This window comes from Panthera pardus, unplaced genomic scaffold (genome assembly GCF_024362965.1).
Source record: "Panthera pardus isolate Hobbes unplaced genomic scaffold, ASM2436296v1 HiC_scaffold_11, whole genome shotgun sequence".
In the NCBI taxonomy this organism is placed as follows: domain Eukaryota; kingdom Metazoa; phylum Chordata; class Mammalia; order Carnivora; family Felidae; genus Panthera; species Panthera pardus.
In genome coordinates, this window is record NW_026526666.1 from 26,245,546 (window position 1) to 26,270,176 (window position 24,631).

A 24,631-nucleotide genomic window follows, 5' to 3' on the forward strand; every position below is an offset into this window, starting at 1 on the left:
TGGACCTTTTTTTTTTAAATCTCATATCCTGTGATCTTGCTGAACTCACTTATTAAATTCTAGGAGTATTTATTTTTTATTTAAAAAAAAAACATTTTTTTAATGCCCATTTATTTTTGAGGTGGGGGGAGGGGCAGAGAGAGGGAGACACAGAATCCAAAGCAGGCTCCAGGCTCTGAGCTCTCAGCACAGAGCCCATTGTGGGGCTCAAACTCACGAGCTGTGAGATCATGACCTGGGCCAAAGTTGGACACTTAACCAACTGAGCCACCCAGGCGCCCCTATTTATTCCTATTTTTTTAAACATAATTTGTCAGGTTAGCTAACATATGGTGTATACAGTATGCTCTTGGTTTCAGGAGTAGATTCCCGTGATTCATTGCTTACATACAACACCCAATGTTCATCCCAACAAGTGCCCTCCTCAGTGCCCATCACCCTTTTTCTCCTCCCCTCTGCGCCCCCATCAACCCTCAATTTGTTCTCTGTATTTAAGAGTCTCTTATGACTTGCCTCCCTCTCTGTTTGAAACTATTTTTTTCCCTTTCCTTCCCCCATGGTCTTCTGTTAAGTTTCTCAACTTCCACATATGCATGAAACAGGTGATGTCTGTCTTTCTCTGACTAACTTATTTCACTTAGCATAATACCTTCCAGTTCCATCCACGTTGTTACAAATGGCAAGATTTCATTTTTTCATTGCCAAGTAGTATTCCATTGTATATATAAGCCACATTTTCTTTATCCATTCATCAGTTGATAGACATTTGGGCTCTTTCCATAATTTGGCTATTATTGATAGCTCTGCTGTAAACATTGGGGTACATGTGCCCCTATGAATCAGCACAAATCCTAGGAGTTTTAAAATAGATTTCCTGGGACTTTCTAGATAATCATGTATTCTGCAAAAAGGGAAAGTTTTATTTTTTCCCTTCCGACCAGTATATCATTTATTTCCTTTTCTTGCCTTATTACACTGACTAGTACTTCTAGTACTATATTGAATAAGCATGTATCTTTCTCTTGTTCCAAATTTTAGGGCAGTGCATTCAGTCTTTCACCACTAAGGATGATGTCAGCTGTGGGTTTTTATAGATGCTCTTTGTCAAGTTGGGAAATTTTCCATTATGTATTAGTTAGCGTTCTCCAGAAAAACTGAACCAGAGCCAATAAGATAGGATATTACTCAGGCTTTTTGTTCTAGTCAGGTCTTCAATTGATTGGATGAGGACCATCCACATTAGTAGGGAGAACAATCTGCTTTACTCATTCTACCAATTCAGTTACTAATTTCACCCCAAAATACCCTCACAGACATACCCAGCATGAAGTTTGACCAAATGTCTGGGCACCCCATTGCCAAACTTCACACATAATATTAATCATCACAACTTCTGTTCATGATTTGCTGCAAATGAAAAAAAAATAATATCATTAATGACACAATGAGTTTTGTCACTTTTTTTTTTTTTTTTTTTTTTTGAGAGAGCAGGACAGAGAGGCAGAAGGAAAGAGAGAGAGAGTTTTAATCACTGTGGAGCCTGATGCAGGGCTCAGTCCCCCGACCCTGAGATAATGACCTGAGCCAAAACCAAGAGTTGGACGCTTAACCTACTGAACCAGCCAGGTGCCCCTTGTCATTTATTTTTGTTGCATCAGTTAATACATGGGATCATGTGATCTTTCTTTAGCCTATTAATATGGTGCATTACATTGATTGATTTTCAGATATTGAAACATACTTTCATTCCTGGAATAAATCTTACCTGATCATGGTATATAATTCTTTTTATATATACATGGATTTGATTTGCCAGTAACTTGTTGAGAATTTTTATGATGATAGTTGTGAGGGATGTTGGTCTTTAGCTTTGTGTTTTGAACTGCCTTTGTCTGCTTTTGGTCATGAAATTATATTGGCCTTATAAAATGATTAGGAAGTGTTTCACCCTCTTTGTTTCCTGGAAGAGATTGTTTAGAATTGATGTTAATTTTCCTTTAAATGTTTGGTAAAATACCCCAGTTAAGCCATCGGGCCCTGAAGATTTCTTTTTCAGAAGCTTTTTAGCAGTCATAAGAATATTCAGATTATGTCTCATTTTGGGTGAATTTTGGTAGTTTGTGATTTTCAAGGAATTGTTCCATTTCATCTGTATTATCACATTCACATGCATAGAGTTGTTTGTGTTATTTCCTTATTGTCCTTTTGTTGTCTTGTTGTTGTTGTTTTTACAGCTTTAGGATCTGTAATTATACCCTCTGTTTCTTGATATTGGCAAAGTCTGTCTTCCCTTTTTTCTCTTTTTATGTTTGTCAGTCTTGACAATAGTGATCTTTGTAAAGAATCAGCTTTTTGTTTCATTTCTTTTCTCTGTTCTTTATTATTTTTTTTCTCCTGTTTGCTTTAGGATAATTTTGCTCTTCATTTTGGGGGGATTGTTTTCTGTTTTTTAAGTAGGCTCCATGCACAGCACGGAGCCCAACATGGGGCTTAAGCCCAGAACCCTGAGATCAAGACCTGAACTGAGATTAAGAGTCAGACACTTACCCGCCTGAACCACCCAGGTATCACTTTTTTTGGTTTCTTAAGGTAGAAGCTTAGGTTATTGATTTAGGACCTTTCCTCTTTTCTAATGTAAGCATTTAGTGCCACAGATTTCTCTTTCAGCACTGCTTTAGCTTCATCCTGCTAATGTATATATGTTGCATTTTTATTTGGTTCTGAGTATTTTTTTATGTCTTTTGAGACTTCCTCTTTGACCGATGGATTATTTAGAGTGCTTTGCTTAATTTTTGACTATTTAGAGTTTTTTTTCCTATTACACTTCTGTTACTGATTTCACGTTTGATCCCATTGTGATCAGGAAACATGCTTTGGGGTTTTTTTGTTTTTTTTTTTTTTAATTTTTTACATTTATTCATTTTTGAGAGACAGAGAGAGACAGAGCACAAGCGGAGGAGGGGCAGAGAGAGAGAGGGAGACATAGAATCTGAAGCAGGCTCCAGGCTCCGAGCTAGAGCCCGACGACGCAGGGCTCGAGCTCACAAACTGTGAGATCATGACCTGAGCCGAAGTCAGACACTCAACCGACTGAGCCACCCAGGCGCCCCTCATGCTTTGTTTTTAAATATGTGGAGGTCTGTTTTATGAGCCAGGATACAATCTATCTTGGTGAATATTCCACAGGTGCTTGAAAAGAATGTGTATTCTGCTGTTGTGTGGAGTGTTCTGGAATTTCCTGTTAAATGGCGTTGGTGGACAGTGTTGTTGAGTTCTGTGCCTTTGCTGATGTTTTATTTAACAGGTCTACTGATAGCCACAAGAGACATGGAACACGTTTTTGTTAGCCCTTCTAAAACCATGGCTAAAATAGTCCCTTTGATCTTGGCCCTTCATAATCTGTTCTAAGCCCTTTCCCCCCTAGTGTAATAGACATGTTGATATCACAGTAATATGAATTTTCAGTATTCCTTGTAGTTCATTGTTTCCATCTTAAAACCCAAATATTTCTTCACTATTGTGTCTTCTTTAGTTTCTCCTGAAGGTAGGCCTCTTTGAGTCAGTCTTTGAGTGAGTAGACTGATCTCTTACTCTCTTGAAAACATACTCCTGAGGAAAAATTAGTTTGTTTCAAGGAGAAGAAGAGAAAGTTGAATTTGTGAGGTTGCTAATCATTAAACTACAGTAAAAGGACTGCTTATGTTGGGGGGAAAATCTGTACAGTTCTTTAGGGCAAGGGCTGTGTGTTTTTGTGTTTCCCATGGTCCCTTCCTAGAAAAGTGCCTTCCACATATTTGTGGAATGACTTCAAAATAAATGAATGAATACTGGATGATGTGAGTCATCACAAAAACAAAGACGCCCACTCCCTAAACTGGTACTCTTCTCAGGCTTTATTGAGAGTTTGGAAAACCAGAGGGTTTCCCAAGTCTGCAGTGTTTGATTACTGGCTTCATTCCAGCCTGGCTATTGTTAAATGAAATATGCAAAGAAAGCACTCTGCATACAAAAATGAAACCTGATTTAATTTTTAAATCAAGTAAACAATAAATTTCAGATTCTACATGTATAACAAATTGGAAAGAATTGGTTCATTTCAGCCTAATACTCTGCCTCTTTGCCTGAAGCTGAAGCTGGTTTAATTCACCATGACAAATTTAGATGTATTTATTACATGTACGATCATGCTTTGTATGAAAGAAGGCCATTATTTTACTTAGTTAGTTTTTCCCATGTTCCATACCCAGTTGGAGGAGTGAAATTTCTAAGTTCAGTAGCAAGTTGATGACATGGAGAGTGGGTTATTGTCCATATCATGATTTTTTTTTCATTAGATAGTTTCTGTGGTGAGCCACAAACTGTAATTACCACTGTTTGCATAGTATATAAAAATTTTATTGGCCTGTTGATTGACATGTGTTTGAAACATTAAGAAGTCAATTAACTTCTTGTTGATAAGCCAGAATCCTTACAGTAAATTTCTTTTCCCGCTGGATTGCTGTTAGTTTCATTCTCTTTGTATAATGACCTTCATCTGGTATTATATTTTTTGGTGATCAAAAACCTTTATAACGTGTTCAAAGGAAACTTAGCTAGACAAAGAAAGGGTCAGCTGACCCAAGATGCCTATCTATAAATGGAGTAAAGTGAGAATAAGACTTTTCCAGCCAAGTCAAATAAGAAACGATTAGACCACAATTGTCTACGATTAATGAAATCATACTTGGGAGACATTTGTTTAAATTCATTCAGTTCCTGTACCTCTGTTAACCAGTCCTCTGTACCACCTTAAAGTGATGCCAGTGTTCCTTTTTCCCAGCTTGTGTTTCTCCTCAGTACACGCATTGTAAACTTCACAACTTTCATAAAGGTATGGAAGAACAAACTGAGTATCGTGATACGTGCATTTAGCAAGTCTGACGATGGTCAGAGTCCACTGTGAGAAGTGATTTTATGTGAAAATCCTCCCACGTATCTGGTTTCTTATGACTGACAGACTGCCTTTCCCAGCTGCATGGTGAAATTACCAGCTGTGCCACTGACACATTGGCTGGGTGACAACCCGTAGCTGCTTCCATCCACAAATGAGGTATTTAATTTAAACGTTATGACTTCTGTTTCACATTTTGAGTGACCTCAGAACAAAATCTGGGTCAAAATTAGGCTGTATATCATCAGAGATTGCTTTGAGTTGTTTTTCTTTTTCTTCATTTTGGGGGACTCTCCAAAGCTTGAAAATGATTTTTCTTTCCTTTCTAAATTGATCCTTTTTCCACTTGGCAAACGTGACGTTTTTCCTCTCTGCAGAAGCCAGCGTGGCTTTGCCTACCGGTTTTCTCTCCCGTTTCACTCTGCCTGCGTCACTCTCTGACTTGTCACTGTGCCAGTCCATCACAGGCACTTGTGAGCTCCGGGGCCTGGTGGGGCCTCTTCCTTTCAGGGTGAAAGCTAGCATGTTTTCCTAAGGATAACAATGTGGCTACAGTGAAAACAAAAATGAACGCCGAAGGGAAAGGAATTCAGTGGCGAGAGGATGAGAAAGGGAAGCGCGATGAAAACAAAGCTGTTTCCAAAGAAAGGGCTCACGTGTGGTCAGAGGCAGGGAACTGGGAGAGCTCTGGCCTTGCGGGAGAGAATGGTGGGAGGCACTGGTTGGCTAAGCGAGAACAGAGGGTGGTGGGATGAAGAGAAAGAAAATCTTTGAAACAATCTTCAGTTAAATATGTGATTCCTAGAATCAGTCTTAGTTTCACAGCCTCTGAAGGGCCTTCTTTAAAGTTTCAAATGAATGGGGATACCTCTATTTTTATAGCATCTGAAAATCAATAAACGCCCGTTTTAGCTTAGCATTTTAAAAACCTCCATCTGGTGTGAGGGAAAAAGGATAAGAAGGGAACGCAGAAAACACAAATAATTGAGTATGGGATGGGAGCGGTCCTAGTCAAGTGCCCTCATTAAAGATTTGGAGATGTCTAGAACCAGAGCTCCTATGGAAGCAGACTGGAGAGTTGAGAAATTAAATGCAGTCTCTGAACTTGAGGAAAGGTGGGATGTGTTACTCATCTTGGCAATCCCAGCACCTGTTAAAGAGAAGTTGGGGAGGGAAGGATATAGGAAGGAAAGAGTCAAAGCACTGCATAACTGCTCCTTGGTTAACTTTTGCCCCCACTAAATTAATCCCTGGAATTCATCTAAGGATTTTTTGATAACATTTAAATATTGCCTTTGTCAAAGAAAGCAAAAGGAAGTGGCAAGTTTCACATTCATCTTAAGCAGAATACTGTTGTTTTACTTTATTTTCTTCATTGAGGTGAAATTCACACAGCATAAAATTAACCATTTTAAAGTGTACGATTCAGTGGCAGTGAGTGCATGCACAGTGTTGTACAGCCACCGCCTGTATTAGGCTCCAAGTGTCCTGGAACAACTTAGGGCTTTACCTTATTTTAAAAAATACATGGATACAGATATATAGATGTCCATGTATAGATATGTGTGTATATCGATAGAGATTTATCTAGATATATATCTATAGAGATAGAGATACACACACACACACACACATCCTAAGTATACATGCATACAGTGTATACATGCAAACACTAGTCAGTGTTTTGTAACAGTCTCTGAGGACTAAATGCCATCTTCTTCATAGTCTGTCTTTTGGATTTCTTATTTCCCTCCCCACAAGTCATTGGGTGAAACCATACCTTTTTAGGCTAGCATTTCCTCTTTGGTAGCTGCTTTTTGGTGATTTTTCTCCTGGTCTCCTGGTATAATCCTTATTTTTTGTAGCATGAATACAGTGAAGCTTCCTGGTCATGAATTTCTTTTTCTAGTGTTAGACATGTATGAAGTTAAATCAGCTGTGGAAAAGTTACTACTTCTCTACGTGGAGTATGGGTGTTAAGATTCTCTTACACCAGGGCAGCATTTTATTAGATGTCAGCCACATGCTTCTCACCTTCCATGGAGCCATTTCCACAGGGTCAAAAGGACAAACTCTGATTTTCTCTAAGGCACATTGGCAAATAATTATAAAAATATTCTTCAAAAAGACTTTCCAGTCAGTGTTGATAACTATGATTATCCTTGGTTTACTAAGGGAACGAGTAAACACCTTGCAAATTTCAAACACTATTGTGGCTTACACAAAAAGATACTTTAGCATTCTTGTTTAAAGGAGTGGAAGGGTTGGATTAGAAATAGGCCAGAGAACTTGAGCTGGTATTGCACACTCTTAAAAACAGTAGGAAGTCGGGTGCCTGGGTGGCTCAATTGGTTAAGCATCCGACCTTGATCAGGTCATGATCTCACAGTTCGTGAGTTTGAGCCCCACATTGGGCACTGTCAGTGCAGGGCCTACTTGGGATTCTGTCTCTCCTTCTCTCTGTCCCTTCCCTGCTTGCACTTTCTTTCTCTCTCTCTCAAAACAAATTAATAAACTTAACAAACAGCAAGAAGTTCCTTGCTGAGAAGACCTTTGAATTATAGGAAGAACATGTGGATCATTCCTTTTGAGAAGTGTGAATACTAGGTTTATAAGTTTCATATGTCATGATGTCACAAATTCCATATTCTATCATAAAGAATGAAATCTGTGGCAGGATCAGCTGTAGAGTTGCAAAGGGCAGCAAATTCCATTTGTTACCAGAATACCGTTTTGCATTCTTGGTCTTCCTGATCTCACCTTTAAGCCATTTATACAGATCTTTCACAAAGCAATTTTTTACAAGTGTTTATAGCTGACAGTTTGTGAAAACACATTTGCTCTTATGGGCTAAATAATTGCTTTTCTCTAAAGACAGGTGTCACATGCTCAGATCAATTGTGTCCACATCTTCAAAGCTCCAGATGCTGTTTTTCTAAAGATTTGCTTACACGATACCGGATTTTGCAGATAAGTCTTGTTAGTGGAGGCAGCACCCGAAGCTCAAGGGACTTGATCTGTTGCTGTTTTTATTATTCCTAAGCCAACTGTCCTGTTTCAGCTTTTCAAGGAGCTGTGATTCACCTGTGTGCAGTCACATGGGGAGAAAAAAGTTCCTCACTGTTCACTGCCAAAGGAGGCCAGAAGTGGGGCAGGGTGGGGGCTGGGAGTCTGTGGAGGTGTGGATTTCCCTTCTCTCTCTGGGAACTGGGTGAGGCTTCTGTGTGGCACACTTCCAATCTTCGGGTCATAGGAGAATTCCCCCTTTTTATTTTACAGTCTTCATGAAAAATTCCCCCTGAGTATTTGCCTCACATTTTTTCTTCAAATTTCCATGGTATTGTTTGCTCTGGTTTGCATCCATGTGCTATATCTTAGTTGTGGTACGGGAGAAAAAGTGCCATACTGGGAATCAGGAGGTTTGGGTTTTACTATCAGCTTTGTCGATAATTAGGTGTGTGACTTGAAACTAATCATCTGGCCTCTCTGAGCTTAGTTTCTCGTCCCTATCAAATGGGAATGATAAAAGGCCACAGTCGAAGAAGCACAAATGTCAGATCCACTTGCTTTTAAACAGGCCACTCTCTCTGCTGAGAAGGTGATTGCCTACCACTCAAAACTGCTAACTCCTCACCTCCTGCTGGAATGACTTCATGCTCCTTGAACGTACTGGACCTCATAGTGTCATAGATAGAGTGGAAGCCCAAAATGTGTTCTTGAAATTGTGATGGTGACTTAGCTCTTAGATTCTTTCTGGGGTTCCTCACGGTTTATTCAAGGAACACCTGTCACTCACATACATGCATTCAAAAGCTTGGTTATGCGCCTGCCGTCTTGCCTATCCAATAGCCTTCTCTCTTGTGTCTCTTTTCATGCTTTGACCATTCTTTCTTTCTGCCTCTCTCTCATTCACACCTCTGACCTCCCAGAGGGATCCACGTTGAAGCCCCAGTTTTCATCTTCCCCTTGACATCCTCTCCTACCTTACTTTCTTTACAAAGACCCTGGGGTTTAGCCTGTTAACCTCCAATCTTGGTCAGCTGCCTTGATCAGTTTCTGCTACAGAAATTATACTGTTACCTCAGGTCTATTGAGAATTAGAACTTAGTTTTAATTTTTAACAGTTCTGTCCCTTTTTTCTGTCCCTGAACCCAGCGCACTCACCTTTGTTTGAAAGGTTTTGTTGCTGTTGGCTGTAGGAAGCAGATAGGTGTTGACAAAAACTCGAAGCATTATGAGATAGATGTGTAACAGCTTATGGGTCACTGATGGACTTCATCCAGATGTGAATTGGATAAGGTTTTTCCCAGTGCCTATTCTTCGTCTACTTCAGTAAGCTCTTTTTTTTTCATTTCTAAGATAAGCACTCCTCAGGCCTCCTGACTCTTCTTTTTTATCAGCTAATTCTAAAGCAGACTGATGCTCTTTGGGCCACATACAGATACAGACATGTTTTGTCTTATTCATATAGTTGGTCAGTAGTTGGACCATGTAGTTGATCAGCGTATTTCACATTGCACAAAACCCACATTTCTGGCTCTTTTTGAAAAATTGGAAGGGCACGTGACCGCAGTGCAAAAATTAGCCAGAGCTCACTAGTGACTTCCCCATGCAGGATATGTGGTCTGTGTGGTCTCTTACCTCTATTTCACTTATGTGTGGGCTCCCTGAGTGGACCGTGTTGCTTTCTAGCCTTCACACTCTGTCTTGAGGACCATAAAGGGTGGTAGCAGTATAAAGGGGTGACTGGTAGGTCTCATACACATCATGAAGGACTAGATGCAGGTCATGTTAGTGAGGGCAGTAGGCTTATTATGCATAGTATCAAGACAAATCTGCTGTCCCTGAACCCTTCCTCTTTAGAGTCCTAGAGCCTGTGACAGAAGAGTTAATACTTGTAAGATTGCTTATTATTATTATCTTGGTGGATTTCTAGATACAAAGATCAATGTGTTTCTTCATATTTCCCTTCTTCTTTTTGTTAGAATAGTCACAGTAAGTTATTCCCTGGTGGGGATACTTGTACACATAGAATCATAAGCTTATACAGTTAATACCTTAGCAATGATTTAATCTCACACTCTCTTTTTAAAGCTTAGATAATAGAGTTAAGAGGGGGGATGCCTTGTCCAGAGTCTTAGGACTAATAGCAAAGCATGAATAAGAAAAACCAGTTCTTCTCACTCCCAGCTCCAGGTTCAGCTCTAGGCTACACTACAAATGAAACATAGATTTCTCTCCTCTCTAAGGGTAACCAAGTATATATATTCTTTACATGGAAAAGAGGAAATGGGCTTGGGCCACACACATACTGGGGTTCAGAATCTAGGTCTGCCATTCTGATATTTAGGCAAGCTTAAGTGACCTGTTTAATGTCCATAAACTTCCTTTTCTTCATCTTTACAACAGGGACCATAACACCTACTTCACAGTCTTATGTGAACAAAACTAGTATGTACATAAGGGTCCTCCGTGATAATTCCTAGGTCCTCCTCCGCCCCCTTGGTCACTAGGTTAAATGTTTTCTTCCAAAAACCGAGAGGCTAACAAGGAGTTAATTTTTTTTTTTTTTTAACTTAAGCCAAGGAATGTCTGCACAGTGCCCAGCTTGGATGATGTGGTATGCCTAACTGTTTTCATGTTGATTTTCATGCCACAGTGAGCCCCTTCAGGCATGAAAACAACCAAGGATTATTTGCTTCTCTGTTCTTTCTTTTTTGGCTCTCTTGTTGTATTTTCATCACAGTCTCCAGCCCTTCCAAAAGCAGTCTGTCAGGATTTACCAGTGAATCTCAGCTTTCTTCTGCTGGGCCACCATTCAAGGACATCTTTCTGAATCAAGGAGGAGCTCATCAACATGACCGATTCTCAGTTACATAATTCATTCCCTCATTTCTGGAAGCTTCTTCTGAGCTTTGCCTTATGCTGTCATTCTATCCAGATCTGTCCCTTCTGTGAACTCCTCTTGAACTTATAAGTTAGCATGTAATTGTTTTCTAGTCATCTTAACCTCCGTTAATTTTCTCCTTCCCTAGATTAGATTGTGAGCACTTCAAGGTTCAAAAACTAAGTCTTCTGGGTTTGTCGTTATCCCCTACGGAGTTTAGTGATGTGTTCAGGTGCTTAGAGAGGTCTTTCATTAATAACTCACATGGAGGGAACTGGAACACACTGTGATAGAAATTAGCCACTCCTGATCTCAGCTCCCACCAAAGCACTGTCTTCCTTCTTGGTCGGTCAGCTAAATATCTCCGCTTCTACTACCCCCCTTTTGTCCCTCTTGATTCCACTGAGAAGTGAATTGTGATCCACTGCTTCCTGGGACATCTTTATTACTGGGACTCTCTCCGTCCCCACTAGCCAGGTGTGCCGTGTCCTCCTACTTACCAAAAAGCATGGGATCTTGGACCTCACCTCTCCTCAGAGTGCCACGGCAAGTTTAAAATGGCTGAGCTCTCTTCATATTGAAAAGGGTTAGGAAACATAACCAAGCCTTAGGAACTCAGGTCTTCCTTTATTGCCATTCTGCCAAAATGCTGCTTGATTCTTAAGGAAAATGTTATTCATTGAATTATTTTTTATTTTTGAAAAGGACCTGCAACTATCAATGTAGACTTGTTTTCTTTTTCTTTTTTCTTTTTTTTTTTTTTAATGCTTATTTATTTATTTTGAGAGAGTGTGAGAGAGAGAATTCCAAGCAGGTTCTGCTCTGTGAGGGCTCAGTCTCACAAACTATGAGATCACGACCTGAGCCAACATTAAGACTTGGACACTTAAACAACTGAGCTACCCAGGCACCCTGATGTAGAATTGCTTTCTGATGCCATTGTTAAGACCTAGGTATCAGAGCAAGATTTTACTGATTATAATCTGAACGTCTATCCTTTGAAGTTCTTTATTTCTGAATTACTATTTTATAAGCTTGCTATTATTTACAGCAGGTTATAATTATTTGCAAATAAATTATTCACAAATGTGTTACTATTTTTCATCAAATAACTGCTGTGAGCTGGGCACTGTGGATGACTGAGATGACAATGAGACATGGAGGGCATTTATGCTCAGAGGGGTATAGAATGTAGGAGGCAGGCATGGCCCCAAGAGCAAGGCTAGGAAGGAGGGATCATGCGGACTAGGGACTGAACTGGCTGACTTCGTCAGGGTTCTAGACAGAAACATCATTGCGATTATTCGGAGGTGTTTTAAATCCCAAGCCCTCTTTTGGAGGTGAGAGCGGGTTTATGAGCCATTATCCCATTTTTCCCGACTGCACAAACTACATAGTGAAGAATATGGCATGAGGCTTCAGCATGTCTGTCAGAATAGTTCCAGAAGGCAGGAGCAGCAAATGTACTTCAAAGAACTAGAACAAATAGCCATTTAAGACAGTTTTTAAATCCATAGCAGATCGGGCACTACAAGAAGAAGCCTGTTTCCCAGCCAAACAGTGAACAATCCTAAAAGTCCAGGCTCCCTGGACTTTGGGGAGTAATTAGAACTTGTTCAGTAATCAGCCAATTTGGATTTCTGAGAATGATTCTAAACACAAAAAGATAAAAGTTGGGTAAAGTAAACTAACCATTGCTTCATAATTGAATCACATAATTCAATTAGAGAATCATAAAGTTAGAAATGCTGGAGGGTCTTTTATTTGGTTTTTGGGTTTTGGGGGTTTTTTTAAAGAAAAGTTATTTAAAAGCAGTGCTATTAAAATAAAAATAACTCCTGGCTAAAAATACATGCTAAAACATTTATCTCACTAGGGACCTGAAAACAGTTGAGTGTCCAAGTTGGAGTCTAGCCCTCATTAGACCAATAAATTGGTTTTGGAACTCTGAAGTAATTATTTGATTTCTTTTGTCTACATAGCCAGTTCAGATTTGGGGTATTGTTTGCTTTAGTTGTTGGCAAAACACTGTAAACATCCAGGTTCTGGTTGCTGTGTTTTTATTATAAAGCACAGGAAAATTACTTCCATCAGAAGAAATGAAGGGTTAGGATAAATTGTGAATAAACAATAGGTTTTGGTCAAGTTCCGATACAGGCTGCTTTTGATCCTGCACTGGAAAAATGAGACAATTCTATATTTACACATAAAGCAACCCTGATATCTGTAATAAAAGGGGAAGATTCTTCTGGATTGTTTTGTTTTGTTTTGTTTTCTTGTTTAATCAACAGGGTAGACACAAGAAAGGGTTGAACAGCATCTTACCAGATTATACTTTTTCCTGTGATATCATTTTTGATCTTTAAGTTTCCTCCCAGCATGGGGCGCCTGGGTGGCTCAGTCGGTTAAGCGGCTTCAGCTCAGGTCATGATCTCGCGGTCCGTGAGTTCGAGCCCCGCGTCGGGCTCTGTGCTGACTGCTCAGAGCCTGGAGCCTGTTTCAGATTCTGTGTCTCCCTCTCTCTCTGACCCTACCCCGTTCATGCTCTGTCTCTCTGTCTCAAAAATAAATAAACGTTAAAAAAAATAAATAAATAAGTTTCCTCCCAGCTTTAAGAGTCTTTGATTCTTGATTCTAAAATGATGTACTAGGAAAGTCCACCAAAGTAGGGCTATTTGGAACAGGCCCAGTTGGCTCTGAAGCATAGATGTTCTCAAGAGGGGAAGCCAGTATGTGAAGATGTGGTATGTGACTAACTTGTAGAATATTGTCTGATTAGAGGTACCTCAGAACTTTCCCTAACTCTACTAACACACCCTTGGGGACCACCATATCTGGCATTTGTATGTCTTAGTAACCAATATGGAGAACTAATTATTAACTTAATGAGCAGCAAAACCTTACTGAGCTCTACTACAACAACATGGTAGCTTACTCTAATAAGAGAAAATGACTGTAAGATAGTTCATAAAAGTTTAGTTCCAACTCCACTTCTGATTGAGTTGGATGTTATTAATTCCCTAAACTAGAGATTTGGGATTACAGTGACATTCACCAAAAGATCTAAATCATGTTTACATGAAAGTTCATATGATAAAACAATAATTAAATGAAGTTTGGTTAAATGTTTTCATTATTTTTACTTTCTATCACTTTGATTCATTAAAAGTGACGACTGAAGCAATAGTCAAATTTAGTTTGTGAATTTCAATAATAAGGAATGGTAAAGAATCTTAATCCTGTTTTATATGGAAGTAATTAGGGTATTTAGGTTTCTAGGCTAATTCAGATGCCCCCACCATCCCTCATTCTTTTCTGAGTTGGCTTTCTGATCATAGTGTGGCCAGATCAACACAAAGTATTCTAAATATATGGTCAGAACAATTCCTCTGACTTTATTCTATTTCATTGTTTATACAATGAAGAACTTTGCTTGTTTTTATTTCTGCTAGGCCTGGTTGGAATTGGAATTCTATCTTCCAAATTTGTACAACCTTTCACTAAATGTGGAATGATATTCTGATATTTTTTTTTGCCTTCCAGTCAACAATAAATTTCTTTTCTTTGTAGAACTTAGGAATAGCAAAAAGAACTAACTCATCCTTGTGGTATTTTCTAATCCATAATACACAAATAGATAATCACATGGCTAATAGAAGTGTTAGTATACTCGTTTGTTTCTCTCACTTTTTAAATTTATTTTTTAGAGCAATTTTAAGTTTACAGCAAAATTCAGCAGGAGGCACAGAAATTTCCCATATGCCCTCTGCCACTGTATACGCATAGCCTCTTCCATTGTCAGCATCCCGCACCAGAGTGGTACATTTATTACAACCGATGAACCTACACTGGCACATCATTATCACCCACAGTCCATAGTTAACACTATCTTTCACTCTTGGTGTTGTATATTCTGTAGGTGTTGACAAATGTATAATGGCATGTATTTAGCATTGCAGTTTCATACAAGATAGTTTTACTGCCTTAAACATCTTTTGTGCTCTGCTTATTTATACTTCTTATGGGTGTGTACCCATTCTTATGGGTATTTTGTTGTTTTAGTTTGCATTTCCATAATGACATATGATGTGGAGCATCTTGTCATATGCTGGTTTGCCATCTGTCTATCTTCTTTGATGAAGTACCTGTTAAGATCTTTGGTCCATTTCTTAATTGGGTTGCTCATTTTCTTACTGTTAAGTTTTAAAACTTTTTTTTTTTTTTGGTATATTTTGGGTACCAGTCCTTTACTAGACGCATCTTTATAAATATTTTCTCCCAGTCTGTGGCTTGTTCTTTCATTCTCTTGACAATGTCTTTTGAAGGAGAGAAATTTTTTATTTTATTGAAGGCCAGCATATCAATTATTTTTCTCATGGATCATGCCTTTGGTGTTATCTCTGAAAACAAGGTCATCTAGATTTTCTCCTATGTTATCTTCTAGGAATTTCATAGTTTTGCATTTTACATTTAGGTCTGTAATACATTTTGAGTTAGTTTTTGTGAAAGGTGTAGGGTCTGTGTCGAAGTTCTTTTTTGCACGTGGATATCCAGTTGTTGAAAAGGCTGTCTTTGCTCCATTGTGTTGCCTTTGCTCTTTTGTCAAATGTCAATTAATCGTATTCTGGCTCTCTGTTCTATTCTTTTTTTTTTTTATGTTTATTTATTTTTTAGAGAGAGAGACACACACACAGAGCATTAGCGGGGGAGGGTCAGAGAGAGGGAGACACAGAATCCGAAGCAGGCTCCAGGCTCTGAGCTGTCAGCACAGAGCCCAACGTGGAGCTCGAACCCACGAACCATGAGATCATGACCTGAGCTGAAGTTGGCTGCCCAACTGACTGAGCCACCCAGGCACCCCTCTCTGTTCTATTCTTTTAATCTATGTAGCTCTTCTTTCACCAATACCACACTGTCTTGATTGTGTAGCTTTATAGTTAGTCTTGCAGTTGAATAGTGTTAGTCCTCCAACTTTGTTCTTCTTCAGTGTTGTGTTGGCTAGTCTCTGTCTTTTGCCTCTCTATTCAAACTTTAAAATCAGTTTGTTGAAATCCATAAGATAACTTGCTGAGATTTTGAGTGGGATTACTTTGAATCTGTAGATCAAATTGAGAAGAACTGACATCTTGACAATATTGAGTTTTCCTATACACAAACGTAGAGTATCTCTCTATTTATTTAGTTCTTTGATTTTTTTCATCTGAGTTTCATAGTTTTCTTCATATAGACAGATCTGAACATATTTTGTTAGATTTTTACCTAAGTATTTCATTGTTTAGGGTGCTAATGTAAATGGTAATATGTTTTTAACTTCTAAAGTCAGTGTTTAGTAGGAAAGTGATTAACTTTTTATGTATTAACCTTACATTCTATAACCTTGCTATAATCACTTACTCTGGGAATTTTTTGGTCAGTTCTTTCAGATATTCTACATAGATGATCATGCCATCTACAAACAAAGACAATTTTATTCCTTCCTTCTTAATCAGTACATCTTTTATTTCTTTATCTTATTACGTTGGCTAGGACTTCTAGTACAATGTTGAAATAGAGTGATGAAAGGGGACATCCCTGCTTTGTTCCTAATCTTAGTGGGAAAGCTTCTCACCATTAAGTATGTTAGCTGTAGGTTTTCTAGAAATATTCTTTATTAAATTGAGGAAGTTTTCATCTCTTCCTACTTTACTAAGAGCTTTTATCACAAATGGGTATTGGATTTTGTCAAATGCTTTTTCTCCATCTATTGATATTATCATGTGATATTTCTTCTTTAGCCTGTTGATGTGATACATTACATCAGTTGATTTTCGAATGTTGAAACCACCTTACATACATGGGATAAATCCCACTCGATTATGGTATATGATTATTTTTAGACATCGTTGGATTTGATTTGATAATATTTTTATTGAGGATTTTTGCATCTATCTTCATGAGAGATACTGGTCTGTAGTTTTCTTTTCCTGTAATGTTGTAGTCTGGTTTTAGTATTAGGGTAATTATGGTGTCCTAGAATAAGTTAGGAAGTATTCCTTCTATTTCTGTCCTCTGACAGAGATTGTGGAAAATTAGTATAATTTCTTTAAAATATGGTATACTTCAGGGACATCTGGGTGTCTCAGTTAAGTGTCCAACTCTTGATTTCGGCTCAGATCATGATCTCAGGGTCATGGGATCGAGCCCCACATTGGGCTCTGCTCTGAGCGTGGAGCCTGCTTAAGAGTCTCTCTCTCTCTCTCTCTCTCTCTCTCTCTCTCTCTCTCTCTCTATCACTTGCGCTTGCTCTCTCTTTTATTAAAAAAAAAAGTGTACTTCATAAATTTGCATGTCACCCTTACACAAGGGCCATGCTAATCTCTGTATCATTCCAATTCTGGCATATGTGCTTTCAAAGCAAGTACTTTCTCCTTCAAGAAAAAAAAAAATGTGTTTTCAACATTGAAAATGTTCTGAGTTTATAAGTACTGCTTTCTACAATCTCTTTTGGCTTTTTTGGGTACAAATTCACTGTGTCTATCAATGATAAAGATGGCTGGATTTCAACTTTATACTTTAGCGAATGGAAGATATTGAATGTCATACTACAGTATAGACCATGGTAGGATGGTCTGTCTGCTCATAGGAGTAGGGATGGGGAGGATTGAGGACAAGTCTAAGCTGAGTCCTACATTTCTGACTTGGGTAAGTGAGTGAAATGAAGGATTAGCTTTAGATACATGCTGAATTTCAGTGGCCTTTGGAAGTGGGGATGTCCAGTAGGCCAGTGGGTGTACTGTAAAAGCTCAGAGAACAATCTGGACTGTAAACATTGATTTGGCAACAGTTGAAAGGGATGGTTAAGAAGATATAAATGTTCGGGGTGCCTGGGTGGCTCAGTCAGTTAAGCATCTGACTTCGGCTCAGGTCATGATCTTGCGGTTTGTGGGTTTGAGCCCCGCATCAGGCTCTGTGCCGACAGCTCAGAGCCTGGAGCCTGTTTCGGATTCTGTGTCTCCTCCTCTCTCTCTGCCCTCCCCATGCTTATGCCCTGTCTCTGTCTCTCAATAATAAATAAACGTTAAAAAAATTTTTTTAAAGAAGATATAAATGTTGGGAGAGCCTTCTTCTATAAAGTCTGAGTTAAAAGGGTTGGGAGGATGGATCTAGAAGGAAGAAATGTAAGGCCAAGATGGCAATAGGGTGCAAGAGAAAATTGGTTATGGGAGGCACTAACTATAAAATTACTGTCTTTTCTCCTCTTTGTGAATGTTGGAGCCTCTTTTCAAGGAAGAGACTTACAACTTCAAATTTATTATTGCTATTTCTGATTATTTGGCTTAACAATTGCAGGTGCCCACTGAAGTCCAGAGATTATAATTATTTTTAGCGTTTATTTTGGAATCACTTAAAATGCACACAAAAGTTGCAGAAATGGTAGAGAATTCCTATATATCATTCATCCAGCTTCCACTAGGGTTAGCACCTTATGTAACCATAGTATAGTTATCACAATGACGATATTAACACTGGTATACAGTACTGTTAGCTAACAGTCTTTATTTGGATTTTACTAGTTTTTTCACCATTGTCCTTTTTCTGTTCCAGATCCAATATCAGAGCTCCTTAGTTCCCTGCTTTCTTCAGTCTTTCATTATCTTTCATAACCTTTGCACTTTAGATAGGTACTGATCGATTATTTTGCATACAAAAGAGACCAGTTGTGTGATCACATCCTGGGATTTATTCTTACACAATTTAGGAAAAAAGTTTTAAGTTTTATTAAGACTATATTTCATGTGTGTAAAGATCCTGGTGTTTACATTTTAGCAAGTTGCAGTTATTGTGACTTCTTACTTTTGTGGGGACTTGTAGCTACTTGGAAATTCCTGTTCCTTCCTTTACTACAAGGAAATGATGCATCTTCTGTTCTATTTAATACAGCACTCTTTCTGTCTCCAGTAATGATACGTGAATTATTAGGTGAAGAATAACTTATTGCTTATATAGTTCCTAAGTTAATAAATTTTTACTTCATAAGTCATTTTGAAAAGCTTTATACAGGTTCCTCAAAATGTTAAGCATAGAATTACTGCATGATCCACCCAATTTCACTTCTAGGTATACCCAAGATCATTGAAAGCAGGGACTCAACCAGATACTTGTACCCCAGTGTTCATAGCACAATAGCCAAAAGATGAAAACAACCCAAGTGTCTGTCAACAGATAAGTGGATAATAAAATGTGGTATATACAAATAATGGAGTATTATTTAGCCCTAAAGAGGAATGAAATTCTAATACATGCCACAATGTCGATAAACCTTGAAAATGTGTGCTAAATGACATAAACCAGACAAAAGGAGAAAATATTGTATAACTTATAATTCTAATGTAATGTAGTCATAATTCTAGTTAATTTGCCTAGAATAGGCAAATTCATAGAGACAGAAAGAATAGCAGTTACCTGGAGCTGGGAAGAGCGGCGGAAAGGTGAATTTTTGACAGAGTTTTCGTTTGGTATGATAAAAAAGTTCTGGAGATAGTTGTGATAGTTGCACAGCATTGTAAATATACTTAACACCAATGAACTGTGCACTTAAGAATGGGTAAGAGGGTAAATTTTAGGTTATATATTTTTACCACAGTTTTTAACAAGCCTTAAGCAAACCATAACTTTTCCTGTCCCCCCCACCCAATTTGTTGGATTATTTTAATCCAATATCTATTTTTTTCATATTTCACAGATTAAAATTTTTTCTGAGGAAACAGTAAAGCTGACATTATAAAAACTGTATTCCATCTATCAGAACTTTGAAAACGTTTTATCTCCAATTTATTTGAATGTGAATAAGATAAATTCTGGTATTGGTATTACCTTGTTGGCTTGGGTTTCATGATGAACATTCATATAAAGTTTAGTCTCTGAATGATGTACTTGCAGAATGTACCCACCTACATTCATCAGCCCTCTTGACATCATGACTCAGATTCTCCAGAAGTAAGGAGTGCAGATATCTGCTTAACTGCAGGGAATCTAGGGACTAGGGACATGGAGATTAGTGAGCTCCAGATTTATGACATGATTTCCTAGCTTGTTCAGTCTTGTGATTGGGAGCCCCATCAGAATAATGTGGAGTAGGGAAAAAGCAGTCCTCAAAAAAAGGAATGCTGGGCAAAACAAAGATAGATGTCTGCCATATCTAAGCATCTGTTACGTGCTAAGCACTGTTCTAAGGGGGTGGGATACATCAGCTAACAGACAGATATCCCTGCTCTCCTGGTTTACCTTCAAGCTGGTCTTGTTCAGCTGCAAAAGCATGTTGGAACTTGGGTGGCCAGTAGAAGTGACATAGAGTGCTTAGACTTCTGAGGCTAATCTGTCCCCTATTCCTTGGTCAGTCATTCGAGGGCATTGAATTCATGGTGCATAGCAAGCTAGTATTTATGCCTCAGTGATGTCTTTGTAGAGGTTCTCTGTGGCTTCCAAAGTTTCAGACCACTGGATGGTGTCACTGTGGTTCAAGTGTCTGTAGCATCAGAATGGGGAGGTGAACTGGGACTGTTTCAGCCCCAGGGGACAGCCTGTTGTCAGGAGCCAGTGAGGTTACTGCAGGGTTTCAGTCTCAGACCAAAATGAGATGAAAAAATCAGGAGCCTAGGTGAAATTATCCATATGGTGGGGCTCAAGCAGAGGTTCACTGGACACACAGGAATTCAGGGGCGTTCCACACACACATTAGATCCATCCTTAAGGCAGAAATACTAACTCCACTTTATGGACCAACCCCCTAGAAAAGGTGGTGTACCTGCCAGTCTTGGTTAGATTGACTTGGGACGTGGGCAGGGCCCAATCTGTTAAGTCTTCAGATAAGAAATTACTATACAATGGCAGTATGCACATGCTATCAGCAAATAAAAATAATTGTTAGTGTTGGGGCACCTGGGTGGCTCAGTTGGTTAGGCACGTGACTTGATGTTGGCTCAGGTCATGATCTCATGGTTTGTGGGATCGAACCCTGTGTGAGGCTCAGCACTGACATCACAGAACCTGCTTGGGATTCTCTCTCTCCCTCTCTCTCTGCCGCTCCCCTGCGCATGCACACTCGGACTCTCCCTCCCTCCCTCTCAAAATAAATAAGCATTAAAAAAAAATAATTGTTAGTGTCTTTTAATAAGACCCACATTTTCATTTAATCCTCAAAACAAAAACTATGAATAAAAGACACAGAAATCAGAACTATAGTTGCAGGTTTAGGGGCACCTGGGTGGCTCAGTCAGTTAAGCGTCCAACTTCAGCTCGGGTCATGATCTCACAGTTTGTGAGTTCGAGCCCCGCGTTGGGCTCTGTGTTGACAGCTCAGAGCCTGGAGCCTGCTTCAGATTCCTTGTCTCCCTCTCTTTCTGCCCCTTCCCCACTTATGCTCTGTCTCTCTCTGCCTCTCAAAACTAAATAAATTTTTTTTAAAAAAAATTCAGATTTAACTTGCTTAAACAAAAAAGAAAAAGTTTTCAATATTGGCAGTACAGTGATGATTAAGATAGGTCCTCCCCTGCTCCCTTCTCCATCCTGATCTCACTGTGTGGAGCGATAACACTTCCCCCTTTTTGGGATATTAGGAAATACAGTTCCATATTTCAGCTCTGGAAATCACATTTAATGCTAGGTACCACACTTTTAAAGGGCCGCTGACAAATGGGAACATGTTCAGAGGAAAATGACCCAGATGGCGAGGGAATATGAAACCAAGTTATAAGAGAAACAGTTGGAGGAAGTAAGGAGATTAGCTTGAAGAAGAGATTAACCAGAGACTATTAAAGAGACCACAGTTTTTAGATTCTGGAAAAGATACTACGTGGGCTAGAGATTTATCATTCTCTACCTACTAGAACTTCCCAGAACAAGGGCCACTGCAGGGGAGAAACAGGAAGAACATCAAAAAGAACTTGATAAAAATCAAAGTCATGCCAAAAGGAATGGTCATCATTGGAGGCATCAGGTCCCAAGCCCCACATCTGTGTAGTTCTTCTAACAGAGGACATCAGTCGGTGCCTGCTCACATTTTCCTTACTCCACAGATCTTTCCAGATCCCCCATGGCCAATAACATCTCTTTCCCTTGTTCTCCCTTTATACTTTTTCCTCTCTGAGGTATTTCCGTGGTTGCCTTGTGTTTTAGTTGCACTTACCTATGTCTGTCTCTCAGTAGGGTTCTCAACCTTTCGACATAATGTATCCTTTACCTAACACATATTCCGTAACATGCCCCTTCCTATGCTGAACTGAAATTCATAGTTAATATAACCCTCTCCTGTATCACAGAATTCCGAAAATGCAATGTAATGCCCTAGCTGTAATAAAAAGGAGAAATAAAAAGCAAGCGATTTGTCATCACATTACATGTTTTATAGTATCTCCAGGCATGACCACACCAGGAGATGCAGTCAAGGAGGTAGATGAGAATGTGGAGTCTGCATGATTAGGGCAGCTGCAGTGCAGACCGATGCAATGTATCATACGGTAGCTCGAAAACAGTGGGTTTGCTGCCTGCGTGTAATTATCTTTTTTCTCTTTCTTAACTTGTAACTTTTTTCTTTTAAAATATATATAACATAAAATTGGCCATTTTAACCATTTTCAAGTAGACAATTCTGTGGAATTAAGTACATGCATGTTATTGTGCAACTATCACCGCTCTCCATCTCCAGAACTTTTTCAGCTCCTCCAATTCTTGATGTAATTTTCTTAAATAGCGAACAGCTAGCTCTTGGGAAACAAAGCAATGTATAGTCTTTGCTCAATTCTCATGGTACTTCTAGTTGGGAAAATTCAATGTGTATATGAAACTTGCAAAAAAAATTTTTTTTGTCCTTCTATGTGAAAGACGATTAGGGTATGAGCTCAAATACTTATCACCTATATGGACATCCAGTGGGATATAAGATAGTGCTTTGTTTTATTAAACAAATATCCCAGATATTTGTCCCAAATATCACAGAATGTCTGTATCTGTTGCACTTGTCTGCTAAGCACAAATAGTATCACCACCACCCCCAGGTCACCATCACAACCAGAAATTATCCCATTAGTTGCCCAACACATTGCCACCATTAAGAATAAGACCACATGGTACGTAAACTCCGGGAAGGCAAGACCCAGTTTTGTTCTCTTGTGGCCTCCTTAGTACTTGGTACAAAAGGCGCTCAGTGTTTGTAAAGTTGCAGTAGAGCAGATACCCAGGTATCCCTCAAGTGTCTGTAACTCAGCTTTTCTAAAACTGAACTGAAGTGTCCTCTTCCTCTTCTCTACCCCCACTCCCAACCTGTCTTACCTCCATCGTTGTCAGTCTTTGCAGCAGTCTAAAACGCTAGCCACTATAGATTCCTCTCCCTCCCTGTGCACATCCAGCCAGTTGCCAGATCATTTTGCTTCTGCCCTTCCTAACTCTGGTGGCCTCTATTTCCCCCACTCCAGCCTCCCTCTATGTCTCCACTCGGCCTCTTGTAATCTCCTTGTTTCCCATTCCCATACTTGCCCCGTCAAATACACTGTGAACTCTGGAGCCTCCACACACATGCCAAGCCCTCCATGCTTTGGGAGCGTAGCTTCCTATGCCTGAAACAACGTTACCTTTTTCACCTAGAAAAACTCTACGTCCTCTGTCAAGACCTGCCTTCAATGTCTCCTCAGCTCTCAGACCTGAGACAGAATCTGTGTCTCTGTTCGTATCTTGTTGTGGCTTTCTTGCATTAAACTTTATTTGTCCACATGCCTGTGGTCTCTGCCAGACTGAGAGTTCCTGGGGCAGAAGCTAAGTGCTCAGGCTTGGGAGACAGTGGCTAGAGTTTGAATGCCACCTGATTTAGCAGTCCTGTGGTCTTGGGCAAAGTCGTTAATCTCTTGAAGCCCCAGTTTTCTTATCTGTAAAATGGGGATAATGTAACGCTTATAAAGTGTTTAAAATAAAGCTTGAAATGTTAACCATTATCATGGGCTTTGTGTCTGCCCAGCACCCCAAAATAAGCATCGTAGAGAAATTGCTTATCAGCCATTTTGAATGAAAGAAAGAAAGAATTGCTACTATTGTCGAATTTGAGATTTTATTAGTCACAAAAGCAGATGTTCTATTTGGCAGTTATAGCCAATTTTGTCATCAATAAAGTTAACCTTGGAAAAAAATATTTTTAAGTGATCTATTTTCCTAACCTCTTTAGATGCATTAAAAAGCATTCATTCTGAAACAGTAATGTGAAAACTCCTGGGCTTGTAAAGTCCATATCTGCTGTGGAAAAACTATATGCTTACAAACTCCCGTGTTTTAGACCTTTGGCTTATGTCTTCCGAAATGTGAAGTGCAGGGAACGTCCACTTCCTCATACTAATCTGGAACAGTAAAGAACAGCCAGCACCACTGGTTTGGTGAGCTGAACTCAGTAACTGCCCTGCGGCTGTCTCACCTTCAGTTAAAAATACATAGTCGTATTCAGCTTATGGCTCAATTGTTTCCTTGCTTTAAGAAGACTTTCTTTTCTCTGTCTCAAGTCCTGCTTGCAGTCTAAAGCTAAATCCTAAATTTTAAAAACTTCCTTAGCTAATACTCTGCTAAATGTTTAAAGCCTGACATTTAATCTCCGAGAACTGAAGCTCTCTGATTTCACTGTTTGCAGCTAGTAAATGTCACTCTAAACATTGTTGCTTTCACTCACACTTAAGCGCTTTCATCTGTAGTGGGTGCAGCGTGTCAGAGAATTCTTTGTGTGCCACTCCAGCCAGGGGAAAAAAAGACTCAGCCCGGCCTTTAAACGGAGCAAAAAAAACTGCTTGGAAGGCAAAGACGAC

At 39.2% G+C, this 24,631-nt stretch overlaps 1 protein-coding gene and 1 non-coding gene across 2 annotated transcripts in view; one reads left to right on the plus strand and one right to left on the minus strand.

The window, feature by feature from the left end:
• The window catches only part of ALG14 (ALG14 UDP-N-acetylglucosaminyltransferase subunit), a 101,581-nt gene that overhangs the window by 51,600 nt on the left and 25,350 nt on the right, over positions 1–24,631 (plus strand). The window lies entirely within an intron of this gene.
• Positions 17,115–17,218, minus strand: LOC128775965 (U6 spliceosomal RNA). The gene has a single exon (XR_008420943.1). It is a non-coding gene; the product is annotated as a U6 spliceosomal RNA (small nuclear RNA).